At 49.8% G+C, this 21,340-nt stretch overlaps 1 protein-coding gene across 5 annotated transcripts in view; it reads right to left on the minus strand.

The window, feature by feature from the left end:
- Positions 1-21,340, minus strand: part of rgs20 (regulator of G protein signaling 20) — a 369,345-nt gene that overhangs the window by 55,559 nt on the left and 292,446 nt on the right. The window lies entirely within an intron of this gene.

Genomic DNA, 21,340 nt, shown 5'->3' on the forward strand with positions numbered 1-21,340 from the left:
GATCCACGTTGGTCCATTCCCATAATTCTTGACTCAAACCGGTGTCCCCACCTGGAAATGTCTCTGCTGCCGACTATTATCATGCCCAGTGTTGGACCTCCTGTTTCTCCACTTTCCCTGTTAAATTTGGGAAAAAGGAGACTCAGCCTCGTTCGCAGCCGCCTTCCCATTAAGAGTTCAGCTGGCGGTATGCCCGTTCTGGAATGCGGTGTGGTCCTGTAGTCAAACAGCCAGCGGGAGAGCTTTGTGTCCATTGACGCTGCCGGCTGCTTCTGGAGTCCTGCTTTGAGTGTCTGGACCACTCTCTGCCAGGCCATTGGATGCTAGATGGTAAGGGGCCGTTTTGATGTGGCAGACTCCGTTTCCCTTTAGGAATTTTCCAAATTCCCAACTTATGAATGCCTTTCTGTTGTCCGACACCAATACCTCCGGAAGTCTGTGTTGCAAACGAGGCCCTGAGCTTTTCAATTGTTGATGCTGTGCTTGCCACGTTTACCCAGTGGACGTCCAACCATTTGGAGTGGGCGTCCACTATCACCAAAAACATTTGAGCCCATGAAAGGGCCGGTGTGGTCAATATGCAGGCGGGTGCACGGTCTGCCTGGCCATTCCCACGGGTGCAATGGCGCAGCTGGTGGCACTCTTTGCCCTTGTTGGCACTCCTGGCACCGACGTACCAAGGCTGCTATGTCTGTGTCCAATCCTGGCCACCAAACGTAGCTTTGAGCTAGCATCTTCATTTTAGACACCCCTGGGTGTCCATGATGTAAATTGGCTAAGATTGCCCGATGGCCCGGAGCTGGGACTATTACCCGGGCTCCCCATAATAGGATACAGTCTTCTAAGATTATTTGGTCCCTCCTGCTCCAGTATGGGTGCATCTGGGGCTCCACTGGTCTCTCCAGCTCCCCTGTTAGCAGTAAATGCTTCATCTTGGCTAAAACTGGGTCTTTTTGCGTCCACAACCAAATATGTGGAGCGTTCACTGGTAGGGTGTCCAAAAAATTTAGAGTCATTACTGTCTCCTCTACTTTCGGTATTAGCGGCGGCGTGTCTGGGAGGGGAAGTCTGCTCAAAGCATCTGCATTTGCTAATTACGTCCCCGGTCTGTGCTCCAGAACGTATCTATACGCCGCCAGTAGCAACGCCTAGGGTTGGATTCTAGCTGGTGCAATCGGGGGTATGGATTGGTCTTTTTTTTTAAAAAACAACCCTAATAACAGCTTATGGTCAGTCACTATGGTGAATTTCCACCCGTACAGATACTGGTGAAATTTTTTTACTGCAAATATCACCACCAGTCCTTCCTTCTCGATTTGGGCGTACTTTCTCTCAGCCATCGCCAAGGTCCTCGAAGTATAGGCTATTGGCCGTTCTTCCCCATTTCTTCCTCTATGGGCTAAGACGGCTCCTACCCCGTAAGGTGATGCATCCCACATGACCACAAACTCCTTCCTTGGGTCATAATGCTCTAGGACATTTTCGGATGACAGCTGTTCCTTAATGTCCCTAAATGCTCGGTTTTGGCAGGCGGACCATTTCCATTCTTGTCCCTTTTTTAGTAGCAGGTGGAGGGGTTCTAGGATGGATGCCCTATTTTCAATAAATTTGCCATAATATGTTACCAACCCGAGAAATTATCGTAGCTCCTGGACCGTGGTGGGAGCTGGGGCTTCTTTTATTGCCCTTATTTTGTCTTCCAATGGGTGTAAGTCCGACTCGTCTACTTTATATCCCAGGTACGTCACTTGTGGGGCCAGAAAAACACTTCCTCTTTTCAGCCGTACGCCTGCCTTTGTAAAGCACCTGAGTACTTCCTCCAGGTTCCTCAAGTGTTCCCTGTTGTCCTACCCTTGATTAAGACATCGTCCAAATAAATCGCCACCTGCGGTAGTCCCTGCAGAATATTTTCCATCGTACGCTGGAATATAGCGCAGGCTGATGACACTCCGAAGGGTAGCCTAGTATAACGAAAAAGTCCCTTCAGGGTGTTGATCGTAGCGAACTTCTGGGAGTCCTTGTCCAGTTTTAAATGCAGGTAGGCGTGGCTTATGTCCAGTTTCGTGAACAAAAGCCCATCTGCCAATTTGGCATATAGGTCGTCTATTTTCGGGATCGGGTATTTGTCCAGCAGTGCGTATTTGTTTACAGTCTGTTTGAAATTTCCACAGACGTATCGAGCCGTCTGGCTTCAAAATTGGTAACACCGGCACTGCCCATTCCGAGAACTGCACTGGTCTGATAATGCCATCGCGCCGTAACCTTTCTATTTCGACATCTACTTTCATCCTTAATGCAAAAGGTACCGGCCTGGCATTGCAAAATTTCAGAAGGGCTTCTGGGTCCACATGGAAAGTTGCTTTGGCGCCTATAATTTCCCCCAAACCTTCTTGGAAGACCTCTGGGTATTTTTTGGAGTACTCCACTCAACTGCCCGCTTCCACTCTGGAAAATTTTCATCCAATCTAAGTTTAGGTCTTTTAGCCAGTTCCATCCTATTAAGTTCGGTCTGGAGCCCTCTACTATCGTCAACGGTAATCTGAGCAATTGTTTGTCATATTCCACGGGTACATGAGTCGTGCCTAGAACTTCCAGGCATTCCCCCGTGTAGGTTTAAAGTTTCGTCGATGATTTTGTTAGGGTTAGTGAGGGTTAGTGGCTGGAGTCCATCTTTGATTTTAAAAAAAAATGCTGCCACTCACATTACTGATACGGCCGCACCCATGTCTATTTCCATTATTGTCGGCCGACCGTTCACCCGTGGGGTAATCGTAATAGGTTCTGCTTTCTTCATCACAATATTATATAACTGTTCCCCTTCGGAGGAGGATGGGGCGTCTAGGTTGTGTACTTCCCTGCGTCCCCATCTACTATTCCTCTTTTGCCACCTCCTTCTAGGGTTTCTGTCACTGTTACTCCACTCTGTCTGGTGCCAGAAATGGTCCTGCTCTGTTGGGGGAGCCTCAGCCAGTAGTTCCCTCTGTCTCCAGTTAGTCCTAGCAGACGGGGGGGGGGGGGGGGGGGGGGGGGGGGGGGGGCAGTTCTGGAGTTTTCCTTTGGCCCTCTATTCCTCAGGCTTTTCCTGAGGGCGGCTATCTGTGCGAAATGGTTTACTCTGAATTCTCAGACTGTGACCCCCTGGTTCTGGACATATCCACCATCGGGAACATCTTCCCTGCATCTACCCTGTCTAGTCCTGTTAGAATTTTATAAGTCTCTATGAGATCCCCACTCATTCTTCTGAACTCCAGCGAGAACAATCCTAACCTCGCCAATCTCTTCTCATATGACAGTCCCACCATGCCTGGAATCAGTCTGGTAAATCTTCGCTGCACTCCCTCGAGAGGAAGAACATCCTCCCTCAGAAAAGGAGACCAAAACTGCACACAATATTCTAGGTGTGGCCTCACCAAAGTCCTGCATAATTGCAACAACACATCCCTGTTCCTGTACTCAAAACCTCTCGCAATGAATGCCAACATACCATTAGCCTTCTTTACTGCCTGCTGCACCTGCATGCTTACCTTCAGCGACTGGTGCACAAGGACACCACTGCACACTCCCCTCTCCCAATTTACAACCGTTCAGGTAGTAATCTGCCTTCCTGTCTTTGCTTCCAAAGTGAATAACTCCCACTTATCCAAATTATACTGCACCTGCCATTGATTTGTCCACTCACCCAACCTGTCCAGATCATGCTTAGGATCTCTGGATCCTCGTCACAGTTCACTCTCCCACCCAACTTGGTATCATCAGCAAACTTTGAGATGTTACATTTTGTTCCCTCATCCAAATCATTAATATATACGAACAGCACCGATCCCTGTGCCACCCCACTAGTTACTGCCTGCCAATTTGAAAAGGACCCATTAATTCCTACTCTTTGTTTCCTCTCTGCCAACCAGTTTTCTATCCACCTCAAATAAATGTGTTGGACTTTAACCTGGTATTGTAAGATGTCTTACTTTGCCCACCCCAGTCCAATGCCGGAATCTCCACAACATCAAATGATAATCTAAGAGGATCAATTGAATGCCTGCTTGCCCCTGTAACTGAGGCCCTTACATGGGTAACTAATGCCCATTCAAGTGCCTCATCTAGCTGCTTAACCCAACAGCATGGGTGGGGGCTTGCCATATGGGGAGCACAAGAAAACCTTTGTGTGTTTGTTTGTGGGCTCCTGGGTGGATGGAGGGGTGCCTTGTTCAAAGGCATCCTGCCTGATTGAGGGACATGGCATCATGACGGGCGAGCCCGCTGAAAGTCACAAACCCCACCCTTCCTACCAGCTCCCCTCCTTCTTCATCCCCATGACCCATATCATGCCATCACTCACCAGTGCCTATTCCCCTTCTCAATCAAAGGACTCTGGTTGGTATTATCCTGGTAATAGCCACTGTTTCCTTGGTAGTGCTGCTGAGCTGCCAGCCTTTGATCGGCTGGTAGCTCTTGACTGGCAGGACATATGTCCCTGAGATCACTTAGTCCCCTGGAAATGCCTGCTGCTGGCCTGTCAAGTACCAAAATGGCACAAGATGTGATGGACATTCCAGGACACCGGCAATGCAGTGGTTTTGCTGGCTCGCGAGCCAACAGCCATTGTCACAAGATTCCACCCCTGTGGGTGGGAAATGTTTCTACTGATTCTGACCCAAAATTGCCATTTTATGCTACTCCAGGACATCAAACCCTGCAGCAATGCATACCTTCATGTACCCTATTTCCAGTGGGTGCCAAATTGAAAGTAGTAGTCTTAGCTGGAGCTCGTCCAGACATTTAGATTAGCTAAACCCAGTAAAACAAAATGATCCAACGGAGGTCAGTAGGGGGGTTAGCAAAAGGCACTGTGCCTTACTTACACTGAGGCAAGCAGAGGAGGGTAGAATGTTAGCTTCATTATTATCTTCAGCATTGTCAGTTAATAACATCATATGTATTAAAATTAATGTTAGGGAAAATTAATTTTTTTTTCTGATTATCTGCCATTTTCTCCTGTTAACATAAATGGAATAGTTATCATATATTGACATTTTACTGTTACCTACAAGCCCCCACCACACCACATACTAGAGTTACTTTACATTATCAATATATATTTAGAAAAATAAATCGAGTGAATAGAAGAAACATTACTCATATTGTAATTTGTTAAATCCATATTTTATGCATGTGTTATTCCTTTAAAGGCAACATGGAGTACAAAATCAGATTAAAGGTTGATTATGAACACTTTCTTTTTTGTACCACTCAGTATTAGAATTTACAGGTACTGCTTTTCGATAGATTTTGCCAGTGTAATACTAACCTGAGACATACTATGGTGATTTGATTTCAATATATAGGGATCAGGCAGGGCAGAAAAAATTGGAGAAAAAAACAGAAAATTATTTCTGAAATTATCCTTATATATCTGCTTGTGACTTGAATTGTTGCTAAGCTGTGGTATTAGGAAAATAAAATGGCATCCAATCATTGGAGTACAGTGCAACAAGTTGGAGCTGTCAGTATTTGTTTTTGTATCTTTCTTTATTTAGAGGTTATTCATGATCCTTTCAAAAATACAACCCTCAAATATTAATAATCCCTGTGACCTGATATCCACATGGGACTGAATTAACTTCCCTACTGATTTATTTTAAGGCAATTACAAGGTTGTAGTTTTATAACACTCCTTCAGTTACAATTTTGAGCTGTACCTATACTGATGATTCCTTTTATTCTCACTTTTGCATCTTTTAAAACAAAAACAAAAAAATTCCGATCAAATAGATGTGTGCTAATTGCTTTGTTTACAGCCATTCCTCTTAAAGTCAGTTGTCAAATTGTAAGCAATAGAATATGATTTGATATTTTAACAAGGGAATGTCCAATTAAATATAGGTAAATACTGTGTGGCAACATTAGAATACAAGATAAATGAACTGTGTTAAGTTACATTTCTGTACAATATTTATCCTTTGGCTGTACACATATATAAACCTCAATGCTTGCAAAACTGACCTGGAGAGGATACAGTGCAAGTTTATAAAGTTTGTTTTTCCATCAGAAATGAATAATATATGTTTATATACTACACCGTGGGAAATAAATTATACAAAGAAATATTTTTCCCCTATCATCTACGAACGGGGGCAGTACGGTAGCATAGTGGCTTCACAGTGCCAGGGTCTCAGGTTCGATTCCCGGCTTCAGTCACTGCCTGTGCGGAGTCTGCACGTTCTCCCCGTGCCTCTGTGGGGTTCCTCCGGGTGCTCCGGTTTCCTCCTACAAGTTCTGAAAGACAGGGGGCGAGATTCTCCGACCCCCCCACCGGGAGGGGGGGGGAGGGGGGGCAAGTGAGTTGGTCCACCTGACCAGGTGCCAGCCTCCAACAGTCGGACCCATGCGGTCCATGCCACCTGGCTGGGGGGAGGGGGTATGGGCAATGATGACATGCCGTCATCACCCCCGCGCCCCCCCCCCCCCCCCCCCCCCCAAGGCCGTCATGTTTTCCGATCAGCCAGCGATGTTGGCCGCCGTGGCGGAGGAGGAGCGTGCCAGAGAGGCGTCGCAGGCTGCCGCAGAGGGGCAGGCGGCAGCCGACCAGGCTGGAGGGACACCTGACAGACAGGATGAGGAGGGGGAGGAGGACGTCGCGGCCCCACGGCAACGGAGGCACCCGAGGGCGCCCCGTGTGTACCGGCCCCGGCTGTCATGCCAGGACCTCACGGACCGGGTATGCAGGAGGAGACTCCGGATGAGCCGGGGAACTGTGGCACACATCTGCCACCTGCTGGCACACCTGTCACCGCGTGGCACTGGCAGGGGACACCCTCTCCCCGTGTCCGTCAAGGTTACAGTGGCCCTGAACCTTTATGCAACGGGGTCATTCCAGGCACTGAGTGGGGATCTGTCCGGCATATCGCAGACATCGGTGCACCGGTGCATCCGGGCAGTGACAGACGCCCTATATGCCATGGCGCACTGCTACATCCGCTTCCCTGTGGACCGGGCCAGCCAAGATGCCCGGGCCGTGGGCTTCTCTGCCGTGGCCGGGTTCCCCATGGTCCAGGGCGCGATTGATGGGATGCACGTCGCCGTGCGGCCACCTGCAGATAACAGGGCCGTGTCCACCAATAGGAAGGGGACCTATTCGATGAACACACAGGTGGTCTGCGACCACCGCATGATGATCCTGCACGTCTGCGCCCGTTACCCGGGCAGTGTACACGACTCATACGTGTTGTCGCAGTCATACATCACCGGCATGTACGAGGGACGCCATCCCCGGCTGAGGGGCTGGTTGCTGGGCGACAGGGGCTACCCACAGCGATCGTGGCTGATGACGCCTATACGGAGGCCACGCAATGAGGCGGAGAACCGCTACAATGATGCCCATGTAGCAACAAGGGGAGTGATAGAGAGGTGCTTTGGTGTGCTGAAGATGCGTTTCTGGTGCCTGGACCTCTCTGGGGGCGCCCTCCAGTATCAGTCAGATAGGGTCGGCCGCATCATTGTGGTGTGCTGCGTCCTGCACAACATAGCCCAGCAGAGGGGCGATGTGCCGCAGGCAGAGGAGGGCGGAGTGGAGGAGCAGCAGGAAGAGGCGCAGTCCTCCCCAGATGAGGGGGATGGGGGCAATGGTCAGGGCAGACGGGCTAGACGTGGGCTGGTGGCTGTCCACTGTTACTGGCTGGCCCAGTGGGCACGGGACAGGCTGATAGCCGCCCGCTTCACTGACTAGGGGGCATGTGAATCGGGTAGTATGGCCACAGACCGCACACCATGGCAACAGCCGACCACCCACACCCCCCACCCATCCACCCACCCAGCACCCTCACCCCCCTCCCCAACCCCACCCACCCCACCCGCATGCACACCACCCCCCCATTGCGGATCCACCTGCGGCACAACGGCCGGGCTCACACAGTTGCCGTTGGACGCGTGTCTATTGCAGGCCATGGAGGATGATAACAACCCGCTCTGCGATGAGCTCCTGGCTCCACATCGTTGGACTATGTCTGACCCATGGCCACAGTACCACCATCCACCCGGACCATCCCTGCATGCGGCTGTGACACTGCAGTGCACGGTCCCGTCCTCTCCCCGGGGGGATGTTGATGGCGGCCCAGGGGGAAGGGGGCAGACTCACCTGGGGCTGAGGTAAGACCACCCCTCACACACACACTTGCGCTCAACGTACATGACACCCCCGCATGCTTTGGACAGAGCACAAAGGCAGCTTCTGTAGGTGTAACATTGACTTTAATAACCAAAGGAGTTCATGCACGTGCCCTAGCCCCTAAAACTCATCTGTGCCCTGCACCCGTGCCAACTTACTCAGTGTCTAATTGTTTGGCCTTACGGACCCTATGACTACGTCTACGTGGTTCCCCAGGTGGTACAGCAGAACTGGAGGTGGACTCCTGTGATTCCTGCCCTCTGACACGGGATCCCTTTGGCGGCCGTTTCCTGGGGCGTCCTGGCCTATATGGGCCAGGCTGCGGCCCGGGCGACTGGGATGGCGAGCTGCCAGCCTGTTCTGCCCGTTGCCCACCGATGCACCTGGGACGGAAGGGGGGGAGTCCGAGGTGTCGCGGTGTTCCGGGACCTCCCCTACAGGGGGACCCGGGACAGGCCACAGCACCTCCTCCTCCCTCGGGGTGCCCGATGGCCCCCAGGCCTCTACAAGGGTGGGGGATGCGAACGGACTGGCCATCGACGCCCCCCCCGACATCTGGCGCTGCCAGTCCTGGAGGCCCGTGCTGGTATCGACAAGGATCTGCAGGTTTGCAGCCATGGAGCTCAGGGAGTTGGCCATCCCTGTCTGTGTCTGGGCGATGCCGGCTAGCACATGGGCAATGGCACCGATGCCCTCAGCGATGGCCTGCTGAGACTGGGCCATGGCCTGCTGAGACTGGGCCATGGCCTGCTGAGACTGGGCCATGGCCTGCAGAGACTGTGGCACGGAGTTGAGCCCCTCTGCCATCTGCCGCTGGCGCTGGCTCATGGCCTCCTGTGAGAGGGCAGCCATGTCCTGGGCCACAGACGCGCCTGCACGGAAAGCCCCAGGCCTCGCAAACCGCTCCCCATATCTGACACCGTCGCACCAATTGCCTCCACCGCGGACGCCACCCGTGCGGTGTCGGCCTGGGTGGCACGCATGACCGGCACCTCTCCCAGCTCCTGGACGCGGGTGGACTCCTCCACCTGCGACTGCAGCCGACGCAAGCTGGCCGTCACCCTCTTCGCTCGTCTCAGGTTCGGTGGTTGCATCGGAACTATGGGTGGGTGTGGGAACTCCAGGAACCCGGGATCCATCTGGGCGGCAGATGTTCGCTTGGGCTGGCCTGCCCTCCGACCGCCCGGCCCCTCTGCTGCTCCTACCTCCACCTGCTGTACCGGGACGGCTGTGTTGTGCGCACCAGTGAGTGTACCAGACGCCTCATCACTAAAGTGCCCAACCGAGGTGAGTGTTTCTGCGATGGTGGAGGGTGTTGGTGACAGCAGTGGCATTGTGTTGTGCGCATCGTCCGACTCTGAGTCCATGGCACTTTGGGGTGGCGGTTCGTCTCCGCCCATCCAATCTGTGTCACTGTCCTGTATTTCAGTTTCCTGGGTAGTGGTGTCCTGGGTAGTGGTGTCCTGGGTAGTGGTGTCCTGGGTAGGGGTGTCCTGGGTAGGGGTGTCCTGGGTAGTGGTGTCCTGGGTAGTGGTTTCGTGGCTCGGCTGTGACGAGGGCCTGTATCTGCCCCTCTCGTCGCTGGGTGGCACACGCACGAGACGGGGGCGTCGTCTCCCTGTTGCTCCAGGTCTCTCCATCTCCAGTGGTCTCCGAGGGGCATCCTGCGGGCGTCGCATGCCAGAGGGTCCGGCTCTCTCCATCTCCAGTGGTCTCCGAGGGGTATCCTGCGGGCGTCGCATGCCAGAGGGTCCGGGTCTCTCCGTCTCCCGTGGTCTCCGAGGGGCATCATGCGGGTGGTCTGCATCTGCGGGGATGGGTGCCTCGACGTTTGCTCCTGCGATACACAATGAAGCATGCATGGTTAGACATGCAGGCAGTGATCAGGTGATATGGGGGAGGGGGATATGGGGGAGGGGGGATATGGGGACGGGCTGTCGGTGGCTCACTTGCTGGTGGGCCCCCGACCTCTGCATCAGCAACCTCCCGGTCCTCAGGTCCGCCAGCCAGTTCCAGGGCCCTCCCCTCATGTTCGGTCAGTGGCCTCTCATCAACGGGGCCTCCTCCAGTCCTCACATACTCCCTGGTGTTGTGTGCGCATTTCTCCTTTGGGGGGGGGGGTGGCAGGGGTAAAAGGCAACAGTGTTAGACAGGTATATGAATGCACGCCATCAGTTGCGCGTGTATTGCAGAGGTTAAGGTTAGGGCTGGATTCACTTGGGGAAATGGGGGAGGGGGGAAATGGGGGAGGGGGGATATGGGGGAGGGGGGATATGTGGGAGGGGGATATGGGGAGGGGGAAATGGGGAGGGGGATATGGGGGAGGGGGGATATGGGGGATATGGGAGAGGGGGGATATGGGGGAGGGGGGATATGGGGAGGGGGGATATGGGGGAGGGGGGATATGGGGGAGGGGGATATGGGGGATCGGGGATATGGGGAGGGGGGATATGGGGGATATGGGGGAGGGGGGATATGGGGGAGGGGGGGATATGGGGGAGGGGGGATATGGGGGAGGGGGGATATGGGGGAGGGGGGGATATGGGGGAGGGGGGATATGGGGGAGGCTCACCCTGCCTGCTCTGACGAGGTCGTTCACCTTCTTGTGGCACTGGGTGCCTGTCCTTGGTGTCAGGGCCACAGCGCTGACGGCCGCTGCCACCTCCCTCCACAGACGCCGGCTGTGGCGTGGGGCAACTCTGCGGCTGTATCCGGTATACAGGACCTCCCTCCTCTGCTCCACTGCGTCCAGGAGCGCCTCAATGTCACGAGACTGGAACCTCGGGGCTGAGCGGCGGGCGGCCATCTGGTCGGGTGTTCTGGTCGGGTGGGGGGAGCAGCGTGTCCTTATGAGTCGTCACGCCGTGCGGCGTGTATGACGCCGCACGGCTTGAACCACGTGAGCCAGTGCGGATAGTGTTACGTCGCTGCTAGCCCATTCCAGGCCGGAGACTTTGTGACGTTTGGGGCGGCGTGATGCAGGTGGGATTTGCGCCGTTTTTGGCGCCGGTCGGTGGACATCGCGCCGATAACGGAGAATTTCACCCATGCAATTAGGTAGTTTGGACATTCTGAATTCTCCCTCCGTGTACCCGAACAGGCGCTGGAATCTGGCGACTAGGGGTTTTTCACAGTAACTTCATTGCAGTGTTCATGTGAACCTACTTGTGACAATAAAGATTATTTAAAAACCCCAGCATGAGCTGTTTTTATGCATGATTTATGCATAATACTTACCTTCTTATAAAATTGCCTACTTTGCTGCCATTCCACAAGTATAAAATAGAATATCACAAGCAAACTCTGACTTCCCATTATTCTTAATATCGCAAGTTTGCAAAACAGGGAAGAGAGCTTTGTTTAAAGTCATGTAACATTTGTAAAACTTGTAAAATGGTACATGAGGTCCTCTGCCACTTCTGGGATTTTGCACTTGAAATGACAGGGGTATAAATAACACTGCAAGGAGTCATCAACAGTGCTATCAAGCAGCACTTACTCAGCAATACCCTGCTCACGGGCGTTCAGTTTGGGTTCCGCCACGGTCATTCAGCTCCTGACCTCATTGCATCCTTGGTTCAAACATGGGCTAAAGAGCTGAATGCGAGAAGTGAGGTGAGAGCGACTATCCTTGACATAAAGGCATCATTTGACCAAGCATGGCATCAAGGAGTTCTAGCAAACTGGAGTCAATGGGAATCAGAGGGGAAACTCTCTGCTGGTTGGAATTGTAAATGGCACAAAGGAAGATAGTTGTGGTGGTTAGCGGTCAATCATCTCTGCTCCTGGGCATCACTGCAGGATGTTCCTCAGGGTAGTTTCCTAGGTCCAACCATCTTCAGCTGTTTCATCAATGACCTTCCTTCCATCATAAGGTCAGAAGTGGGGATGTTCGCAGATGACTGCACAATGTTCAGCAACATTCGCGACTCAAAGAACAAAGAAGAACAAAGAAATGTACAGCACAGGAACAGGCCCTTCGGCCCTCCAAGCCCGTGCCGACCATGCTGCCCGACTAAACTACAATCTTCTACACTTCCTGGGTCCGTATCCTTCTATTCCCATCCTATTCATATATTTGTCAAGATGCCCCTTAAATGTCCCTATCGTCCCTGCTTCCACTACCTCCTCCGGTAGCGAGTTCCAGGTACCCACTACCCTCTGCGTAAAAAACTTGCCTCGTACATCTACTCTAAACCTTGCCCCTCTCACCTTAAACCTATGCCCCCTAGTAATTGACCCCTCTACCCTGGGGAAAAGCCTCTGACTATCCACTCTGTCTATGCCCCTCATAATTTTGTATACCTCTATCAGGTCGCCCCTCAACCTCCTTCGTTCCAGTGAGAACAAACCGAGTTTATTCAACCGCTCCTCATAGCTTATGCCCTCCATACCAGGCAACATTCTGGTAAATCTCTTCTGCACCCTCTCTAAAGCCTCCACATCCTTCTGGTAGTGTGGCGACCAGAATTGAACACTATACTCCAAGTGTGGCCTAACTAAGGTTCTATACAGCTGCAACATGACTTGCCAATTCTTATACTCAATGCCCCGGCCAATGAAGGCCAGCATGCCGTATGCCTTCTTGACTACCTTCTCCACCTGTGTTGCCCCTTTCAATGACCTGTGGACCTGTACTCCTAGATCTCTTTGACTTTCAATACTCTTGAGGGTTCTACCATTCACTGTATATTCCCTACCTGCATTAGACCTTCCAAAATGCATTACCTCACATTTGTCCGGATTAAACTCCATCTGCCATCTCTCCGCCCAAGTCTCCAGACAATCTAAATCCTGCTGTATCCTCTGACAGTCCTCATCGCTATCCGCAATTCCACCAACCTTTGTGTCGTCTGCAAACTTACTAATCAGACCAGTTACATTTTCCTCCAAATCATTTATATATACTACAAAGAGCAAAGGTCCCAGCACTGATCCCTGTGGAACACCACTGGTCACAGCCCTCCAATTAGAAAAGCATCCCTCCATTGCTACCCTCTGCCTTCTATGGCCTAGCCAGTTCTGTATCCACCTTGCCAGTTCACCCCTGATCCCGTGTGACTTCACCTTTTGTACTAGTCTACCATGAGGGACCTTGTCAAAGGCCTTACTGAAGTCCATATAGACAACATCTACTGCCCGACCTGCATCAATCATCTTAGTGACCTCCTCGAAAAACTCTATCAAGTTAGTGAGACACGACCTCCCCTTCACAAAACCGTGCTGCCTCTCACTAATACGTCCATTTGCTTCCAAATGGGAGTAGATCCTGTCTCTAAGAATTCTCTCTAGTAATTTCCCTACCACTGACGTAAGGCTCACCGGCCTGTAGTTCCCGGGATTATCCTTGCTACCCTTCTTAAACAGAGGAACAACATTGGCTATTCTCCAGTCCTCCGGGACATCCCCTGAAGACAGCGAGGATCCAAAGATTTCTGTCAAGGCCTCAGCAATTTCCTCTCCAGCCTCCTTCAGTATTCTGGGGTAGATCCCATCAGGCCCTGGGGACTTATCTACCTTAATATTTTTTAAGACACCCAACACCTCGTCTTTTTGGATCACAATGTGACCCAGGCTATCTACACCCCCTTCTCCAGACTCAACATCTACCAATTCCTTCTCTTTGGTGAATACTGATGCAAAGTATTAATTTAGTACCTCGCCCATTTCCTCTGGCTCCACACATAGATTCCCTTGCCTATCCTTCAGTGGGCCAACCCTTTCCCTGGCTACCCTCTTGCTTTTTATGTACGTGTAAAAAGCCTTGGGATTTTCCTTAACCCTATTTGCTAATGACTTTTCGTGACCCCTTCTAGCCCTCCTGACTCCTTGCTTAAGTTCCTTCCTACTTTCCTTATATGCCACACAGGCTTCGCCTGTTCCCAGCCTTTTAGCCCTGACAAATGCCTCCTTTTTCTTTTTGACGAGGCCTACAATATCACTCGTCATCCAAGGTTCCCGAAAATTGCCGTATTTATCTTTCTTCCTCACAGGAACATGCCGGTCCTGTATTCCTTTCAACTGACACTTGAAAGCCTCCCACATGTCAGATGTTGATTTGCCCTCAAACATCCGCCCCCAATCTATGTTCTTCAGTTCCCGCCTAATATTGTTATAATTAGCCTTCCCCCAATTTAGCACATTCATCCTCGGACCACTCTTATCCTTGTCCACCAGTACTTTAAAACTTACTGAATTGTGGTCACTGTTACCGAAATGCTCCCCTACTGAAACATCTACCACCTGGCCGGGCTCATTCCCCAATACCAGGTCCAGTACCGCCCCTTCCCTAGTTGGACTGTTTACATATTGTTTTAAGAAGCCCTCCTGGATGCTCCTTACAAACTCCGCCCCGTCTAAGCCCCTGGCACTAAGTGAGTCCCAGTCAATATTGGGGAAGTTGAAGTCTCCCATCACCACAACCCTGTTGTTTTTACTCTTTTCCAAAATCAAGAGTGACTCCTCAGATAACGAAGCAGTCCATGTCCAAATGCAGCAAGATCCGGACAATATCCAGGCTTGGGCTGACAAGTGGCAACTTACATTCGCGCCACACAAGTGCCAGGCAATGACCATCTCCTACCAGAGAGGATCTAACCATCGCCCCTTGACATTCAACGGTACTAGTATTATTGAATCCCCCACAAACAACATCCTGGAGGTTACCATTGATTAGAAACTGAACTGAACTAGCCATATTAATACTGTAGTTATCAGAGCAGATCAAAGGCTAGGAATCCTACAGCAAGTAACTCATCTCCTGGTCCCCCCAAAGCTACAAGGCTCAAGTAGTATAATGGAATATTTTCCATTTGTCTGAATGAGTGCAGCTCCAACAACACTCAAGAAGCTCGACACCATCCAGGACAAAGCAACCCACTTGAGAGACGGCTGGACGAAGAAAGCATGGAGTTCTCCAGAAATGGTATATGCATGAGTTTAGCATTAATTTAACATAGAGGTCTGGATTCTCCGATTCTGAGACTAAGTGCTGATGGTGGCTTGCGAACGGTGGTGTCTTACGACTGAAAAAATGGCACAAACAGCCACCGACCCTCTGTCTGGTGGGGGCTAGCAGGCACGCAGTGTAGAGCACCCAGCTCTAGCTGTGGATACAGCCGGAGAATTGCCAGGTCCGTGGCCGCGCATGTGGCCAGGCTTGCCACCCCTGGCCCACCCCCCACTAGTGCTCCCAGCCCCCCGGCCAAAGCCCCCCCTGCCCGCGGATCGGCTCCTCCACCCGGACTGTGGCAGTCCATACGCCCTGTAGATTTTCTGTGAGTACCTCGTTTTGGGACTTAGTCCGCAGCTGCCACGCCGAGTTCCTGAAAATAAATATCATGAGCGACCAACGTCGTTGGGAACTCAGCCCATCGAGGGCAGAGCATCTGGGGGGGGGGGGGGGGGGGGGAGGAGGAGGAGGAGGGCCTCAGGTAACGTCCTGAGGCAGTCCATACGCCCTGTAGATTTTCTGTGAGTACCTCGTTTTGGAGGGGGCGGATCATCGCAAAAGCGGCGCCACCCTGAATTTCGGCGCCAACGTGGATTCTCCAGCCAATCGCCGAACGTGATTTCGGCGTCGGAGACCAAAGAATCCCGCCCCAGAAGTCCACAAATCTAAACCACATGATTGACAAGACTGACACATTCGCCGCTCTAGGCTTAAAAGATCAAAACTGCAGTGGTGAATAGAAACCACCAGATGATCGTGTTGGTACATTGGAGTATCTTCCCAATTTACCAGAAAGATTAATTAGGCTCAATGAAATGAACAACAGAGAAGTGTAATTTTGTATCCTTTAATTACATAGAAATTACAACATGGAAATGGCACATTGAATCCATGCTGGTATTTATCTTCCATATGATCTGTAGTCTAAATTTCGCAGTTTCTGCCCTGTTCCCACTTCCTATTTTTTAATTTGCTCACGGTGAAGTGAGAATCGATGGCAGGCCAACATCCATTGTCAGTCCCTAATTACCCTTCAGAAGGTGATGGTGAGCTATCATCATGGACAGCTGTAATCTGTGTGGTGTAGGTACAGCCACACCATAGATAGGGAGGGAGTTCTAGGATTTTAACGATAGTGAAGGAATGGTGATATATTTCCAGGTCTGAATGCTATGTGACTATGTGACTTGGAGGAAAGCATTCAGGTGGTAGTGTTCCCATTTATCTGCTGTCCTTGTCATTCTAGGTGGTAGAGGTCATGGGTTTGGTAGGTGTTGTTTCATAGAATTTACAGCACAGAAGTAGGCCATTCGGCCCATCGAGTCTGCACCGGCCCTTGGAAAGAGCACCCTACTCAAGCACACACCTCCTCCACCCCATCCCCTTAGCCCAGTAACACCAGTGAACCTTTTTGGACACTAAGGGCAATTCAGCATGGCCAATCCACCAAACCCGCACATCTTTGGACTGTGGGAGGAAACCGGAACACCCGGAGGAAACCCACGCACACGGGGAGAACGTGCATACTCCGCACAGACAGTGATCCAAGCCCGGAATCGAACCTGGGACCCTGGAGCAATTGTGCTAACCACCAAGCTACCGTGCTGCAGTGGAAGGAGCATTGGTGAGCTGCTGCAGTGCATCTTGTAGATGGTACACATTGCTGCCATTATTTAAAGATACTGGAGGAAGTGAATGATTTTTTTAAATTTAGAGTACCCAATTATTTTTTCTCCAATTAAGGAGCAATTATCCATCTAAGCCGCACATCTTTGGGTTGTGGGGGTGAAACCCATGCAGACATGGGGAAAATGTGGAAACTCCACACAGACAGTGACCGAAGGACGGGATTCAAACCCAGGTCCTCAGCGCCACAGTCCCAGTGCTAACCACTGCACCACATGCCGCCCTGGAAGTGAATGTTTAAGGTGATGGATAGGGTGCTGATCAAGCGGCTGCTTTGTCCCGCATGGTGTCGAGTTTCTTGAGTGTTGCTGGAGCTGCACTCATCGAGGCAAGTGAAGAGTGTTCAATTACACCCCTGAAGTCCTTATAGATGGTGGACATGCTTTGGGGAGTCAGGAGGTGAGTTGCATGCCCCAGGATTCCCAGCATCTGACTTTCTCTTGTAGCTACAGCATTTATATAGCCATTATAATGGCACTTCACAGCATGTGAGACATCCAGAAATAAGTTCACCACATCTGTCGGTGGCGTTTTCCCGAAGCCCATTAATTTATATTCGGGTTTCCTGATAAATTAGCATTAGTGGGCATGGTGACGACCTGCATGACATGCTACCAACTCTACTGTTTAAAGGAATAATCCTGGCATGTTGGCTGAAGGAAGCGAAATCAGGGAGCAGCAATGAGAACCTTCAGAAACATTCAAAGATTGCACTTCACTGCCTATCTGGATGTGCTGTTGGGGGTCTGTGTGGTCCCAGAGTGAAATATTCTTCGCTATCAACAGGAGATGAATCAAGAGGGCAAGTTTAGGGGTGGAGAAAGAGATCAGCAGCAGATGTATAGCGACATGCTCCTTTTTCGGGCCCTGAATCGGTTTGGATAGGGGCCGTTTTGCGCCGTCGTGAACCTCGACGGCGTTCACGACGGTGTGAAACGGCCCCTATCCCGACCGATTCAGGGCCCAAAAATGGGCTAGGAGCGGCGCCACGTCATTTACGCACGCCAGGCCTTGGCGTGAATCTTGACGGCGCGAACGCTCTGCCTCCATTTCGGAGAATCCCGCCCATTGCCTGTGCTGACAATCCTCAAGGAATTTTTGGAGCTTGAGGGGTAAGGAACTTAATTGTTGTCGTCATTGTTTTTGTTACGTATATGTAAAATCTTGCTAATAAATTCTACTTGATTCATAAGTGCTTGTTATTCATATGTTGTTCGGTCAAGCATAACTGATCACCCTAGTCTTAGGAATTGAGAATTTGGAATGTAGAAATTTAATTGGAAGGGTTTTAGACCTTGAAACTTTGAAATCTTACACTCTCAGCACAAGTACTGTGAACACACATTTTTCTAAAAGCAGGTAAAAGCAGCTGTGAGTATTGAGTATTGGCATATTTTCCTGAAATTGTTTATTGTCTCGAATTGTCATTGTGTTGTCGTCTTGTCTCCAATGGTATGTTCCAGCAAGCCTGGAAAACCCATGAACACAAAGTTAAACTAAAAAATCAATGTCAATATTACACAAATTGAACGATTAACATATGTCAAGTGGGAATCCACTTCTCTCAAGGGGATTGCTCACGTGCAGTGAAACCAGAAATTCATGGATTACAGCTGCTTCCTGAGCCATTGTCAATATGGCTGGTTTTAACCCCTTACCCATTCCCAACTTCACATGTTCCTGAACATTACAATCCAGCCCAATTTGAGTATTTATTTCATAATATTTAACTGATCTCAATTAAGCAATTTTACATGGTCTCCATCCCATCATATTAAAATAAGTAGCTGAGGAAATTGCAGAGATGTTAATTTTCCTAATTTCCCAAAGATCTCTAGATTCAGGAGTTTTCCAGTTTTGTCACTCCATTACTTAAGAAAGATGAAACGGAGAACCATATCTTACAGTTTAACATAAATTATATGGAAGCCACTGGAATCTATTCTCAAAGACAGAGTTGTCAAACACTCGGACAAGTATGAGCAGTTCGAAGTGAGTCAGATTGGATTTGTGAAGAGTTTGCCATGTCTGACTAAACTCGTTGCATTTTTGAGCATGTTACAAGAATGTACTGGGGCCTCAGCAGTTCATCAAATCTATTAATGACTTAGATGGAAAGCTAGAGAGTTATATGTCCAAGCTTGCAGGTAGCAGTAAAGCAGGAGGCATGGTTGGCTGAATTCTTAAAAGGCCACAGAGGGGACTGGAGGCTTACAGGTCCACAACATCCCGACACTGGTAGGCATGGCACTATCACCATGGTCCAGCCTATGGGGCATTTTCATTCTGGAGGAGAGGGAATGAGAGTAAGGGGACAGGTTCGGCGTGAAGGTGTCAGCTAACCACCGGCAAGTAACAGGTAGGCTATTAGGTCAATTTAATGGTCTATTTAGGCCACTCAAAAGAGGTTGACTGGAATTCTCTAATCGACTTGGATGCCCTGAGTCCAAAACACAGCCAAAGAATGGAAATGGCCACCCAGTAGCAGAATGAGGTCATCGCAATAGGGAACTGCTCCCCCTCCCCCTGCCGTGGCTACTGACCATCCACTTGGGACCATCCACTTGGTACTTCTGGCTGAAGATTATTGCAAGCGCTTGAGCCTTGTCCTTTGCACTGACATGTTGGATTCCGCCACCAGTGATTAGGGAGAGGTTTATGGAGCCTCCTCCTGTGATAAATTGTTTAATTGTCCACCACCATTCGTGACTGCATGTGGCACGACATTAGATCTTTGATCTGATCTATTGGCTGCGAGATTGCTTTGATCTTTACACAGCATGCTGTTCCCACTGTTTGTCATGCATGTAGTCTTGTTTTGTAGTTTCATTAGAGGTTGGCACCTTATTTTGTGCATTGGTTTTATTTCTTTTTGACTTTTCTGTAGCATTTTGATAGAAGTTCTACAACTGAGTGGTTTACTGGACCATTTGAGAGGGTGGTGAATGGCTACCAGAATGGAGTCACTTGTAGGCCAGACCAGGGAAGTACAGCAGATTTCCTTCGCCGAAGAATATTAGTGAACCAAATTGTTTTTTTCCAGTAGTTTCATGATCATCATCACTGAGACTAATATTTTCTTCCAGATTTATTACTTCATTGAATATAAATTCCCCCAGCTGCCATGGTGGGTTTTGAACTGATATCGCCAGGGCATTACTCAGGCCTTTGTAGCAATAGTCCAGTATTATTATCACTACATTATCACCCCCTATTCCAGGTTTTTAAGATGATAAAGGGATTTAATAAAATAGGTACAAAGAAAGTATGTCCTTTATTGGGAGCATCCAGAACAAGAGGATATAACCTTAAAATTAATTGTATATTATTCCTCCTTTTTTGTTCCTCCATTTCTACAAGGAATATGGCATGACAGTACAATTAAAGGTATTACAGCGTTGAATTAACATTGTTTTTTTTGGTCTTTTTTGGTCTGGGTATAGGGGGAGTGTAAGTCCTACACACAAGTGATCAAGTCAACTGGCTTCTTGTTCTCCTCGGCCAGTTACTGGGTTGCTGGGCCGAGGCAAGGGAAGTTTGTATTGAAATGAGCTTCCAAGAATGGTCCAAACTCCTTAGTATATTTTCAAAGGCCAATCTTCACTCACCCTGAATGGAACATGTTCAACGTGTACTCTAGCTCGTTTATTGTGTAGAAGGCTGGACTGCACTACAAAGGCAGGGATGCATCTTCTGCAGCAGGTAGTGAGAGTTCTACCAGCCTGTCTTCATTGACTAGATATAAAGAGTTCACTGGCTTCTCTGGGATGGCATGACTTGTGTTTTCACTCATATGGAATGCATTATGGCCAAAATATGATTCTGAATTGGTCCTCATACATATTGTTGCAAGACGCTCCACTATCATTCCTCCTTGCCTAATGGATGGTGTTAATCTCATTCCCAACTTAGTCTCAGGCTACCTGACCAACTTTGGTCATTGAGGTGAAGGATTGTGCATCGGGTGGAACTGTGGCTTTAGAGACTGTTCAGGCATAAAGCAATTCCCCTGATGTGAATCTTCCTCAGAGTTCCCTCACGTGCCCGAGAGGAGAAAAACCTGTTTGAATCTTCAAAAATGTACATATCTCGTTCCAGGCTGAGAGGTTTGCAGTGAGTGGGGTGCTTCTGGCTGTCCTCTGAAAATGTATGAATGGTAAACTGAGCTGGTGAGGCGAACCGGGACTCATTGCCAGCCATTGGTTCAACTGAGAGACAATTACTGGGCTCTGAGCTAGTCTCTATCTTTGGGCCACACCCTTTTTATGAAACCAATGAAGCATGAGACATATATGTTCTTTTTGTCAAGTAGGACTTTGGAGATGCTTTTTGGACTGGCATGTTTAAAAACAGCATCAAGTTTGAATAAATGAAGTTGTGAGCATATTCATCTTTGCTGTGGTCACCATACCTGAGAGTAAAATGGGCAGATCATTCATCTACTTAGATTATGAGGGTGAGAAAGTTCTCCTTGTTCAGGATTGCAGGTTTTAGTGAACATGCAGACCAAATCTTCTAATGCCAGACCCTGCCTTGCAAGG

Source organism: Scyliorhinus torazame, chromosome 11 (genome assembly GCF_047496885.1).
Source record: "Scyliorhinus torazame isolate Kashiwa2021f chromosome 11, sScyTor2.1, whole genome shotgun sequence".
NCBI classification, from domain to species: domain Eukaryota; kingdom Metazoa; phylum Chordata; class Chondrichthyes; order Carcharhiniformes; family Scyliorhinidae; genus Scyliorhinus; species Scyliorhinus torazame.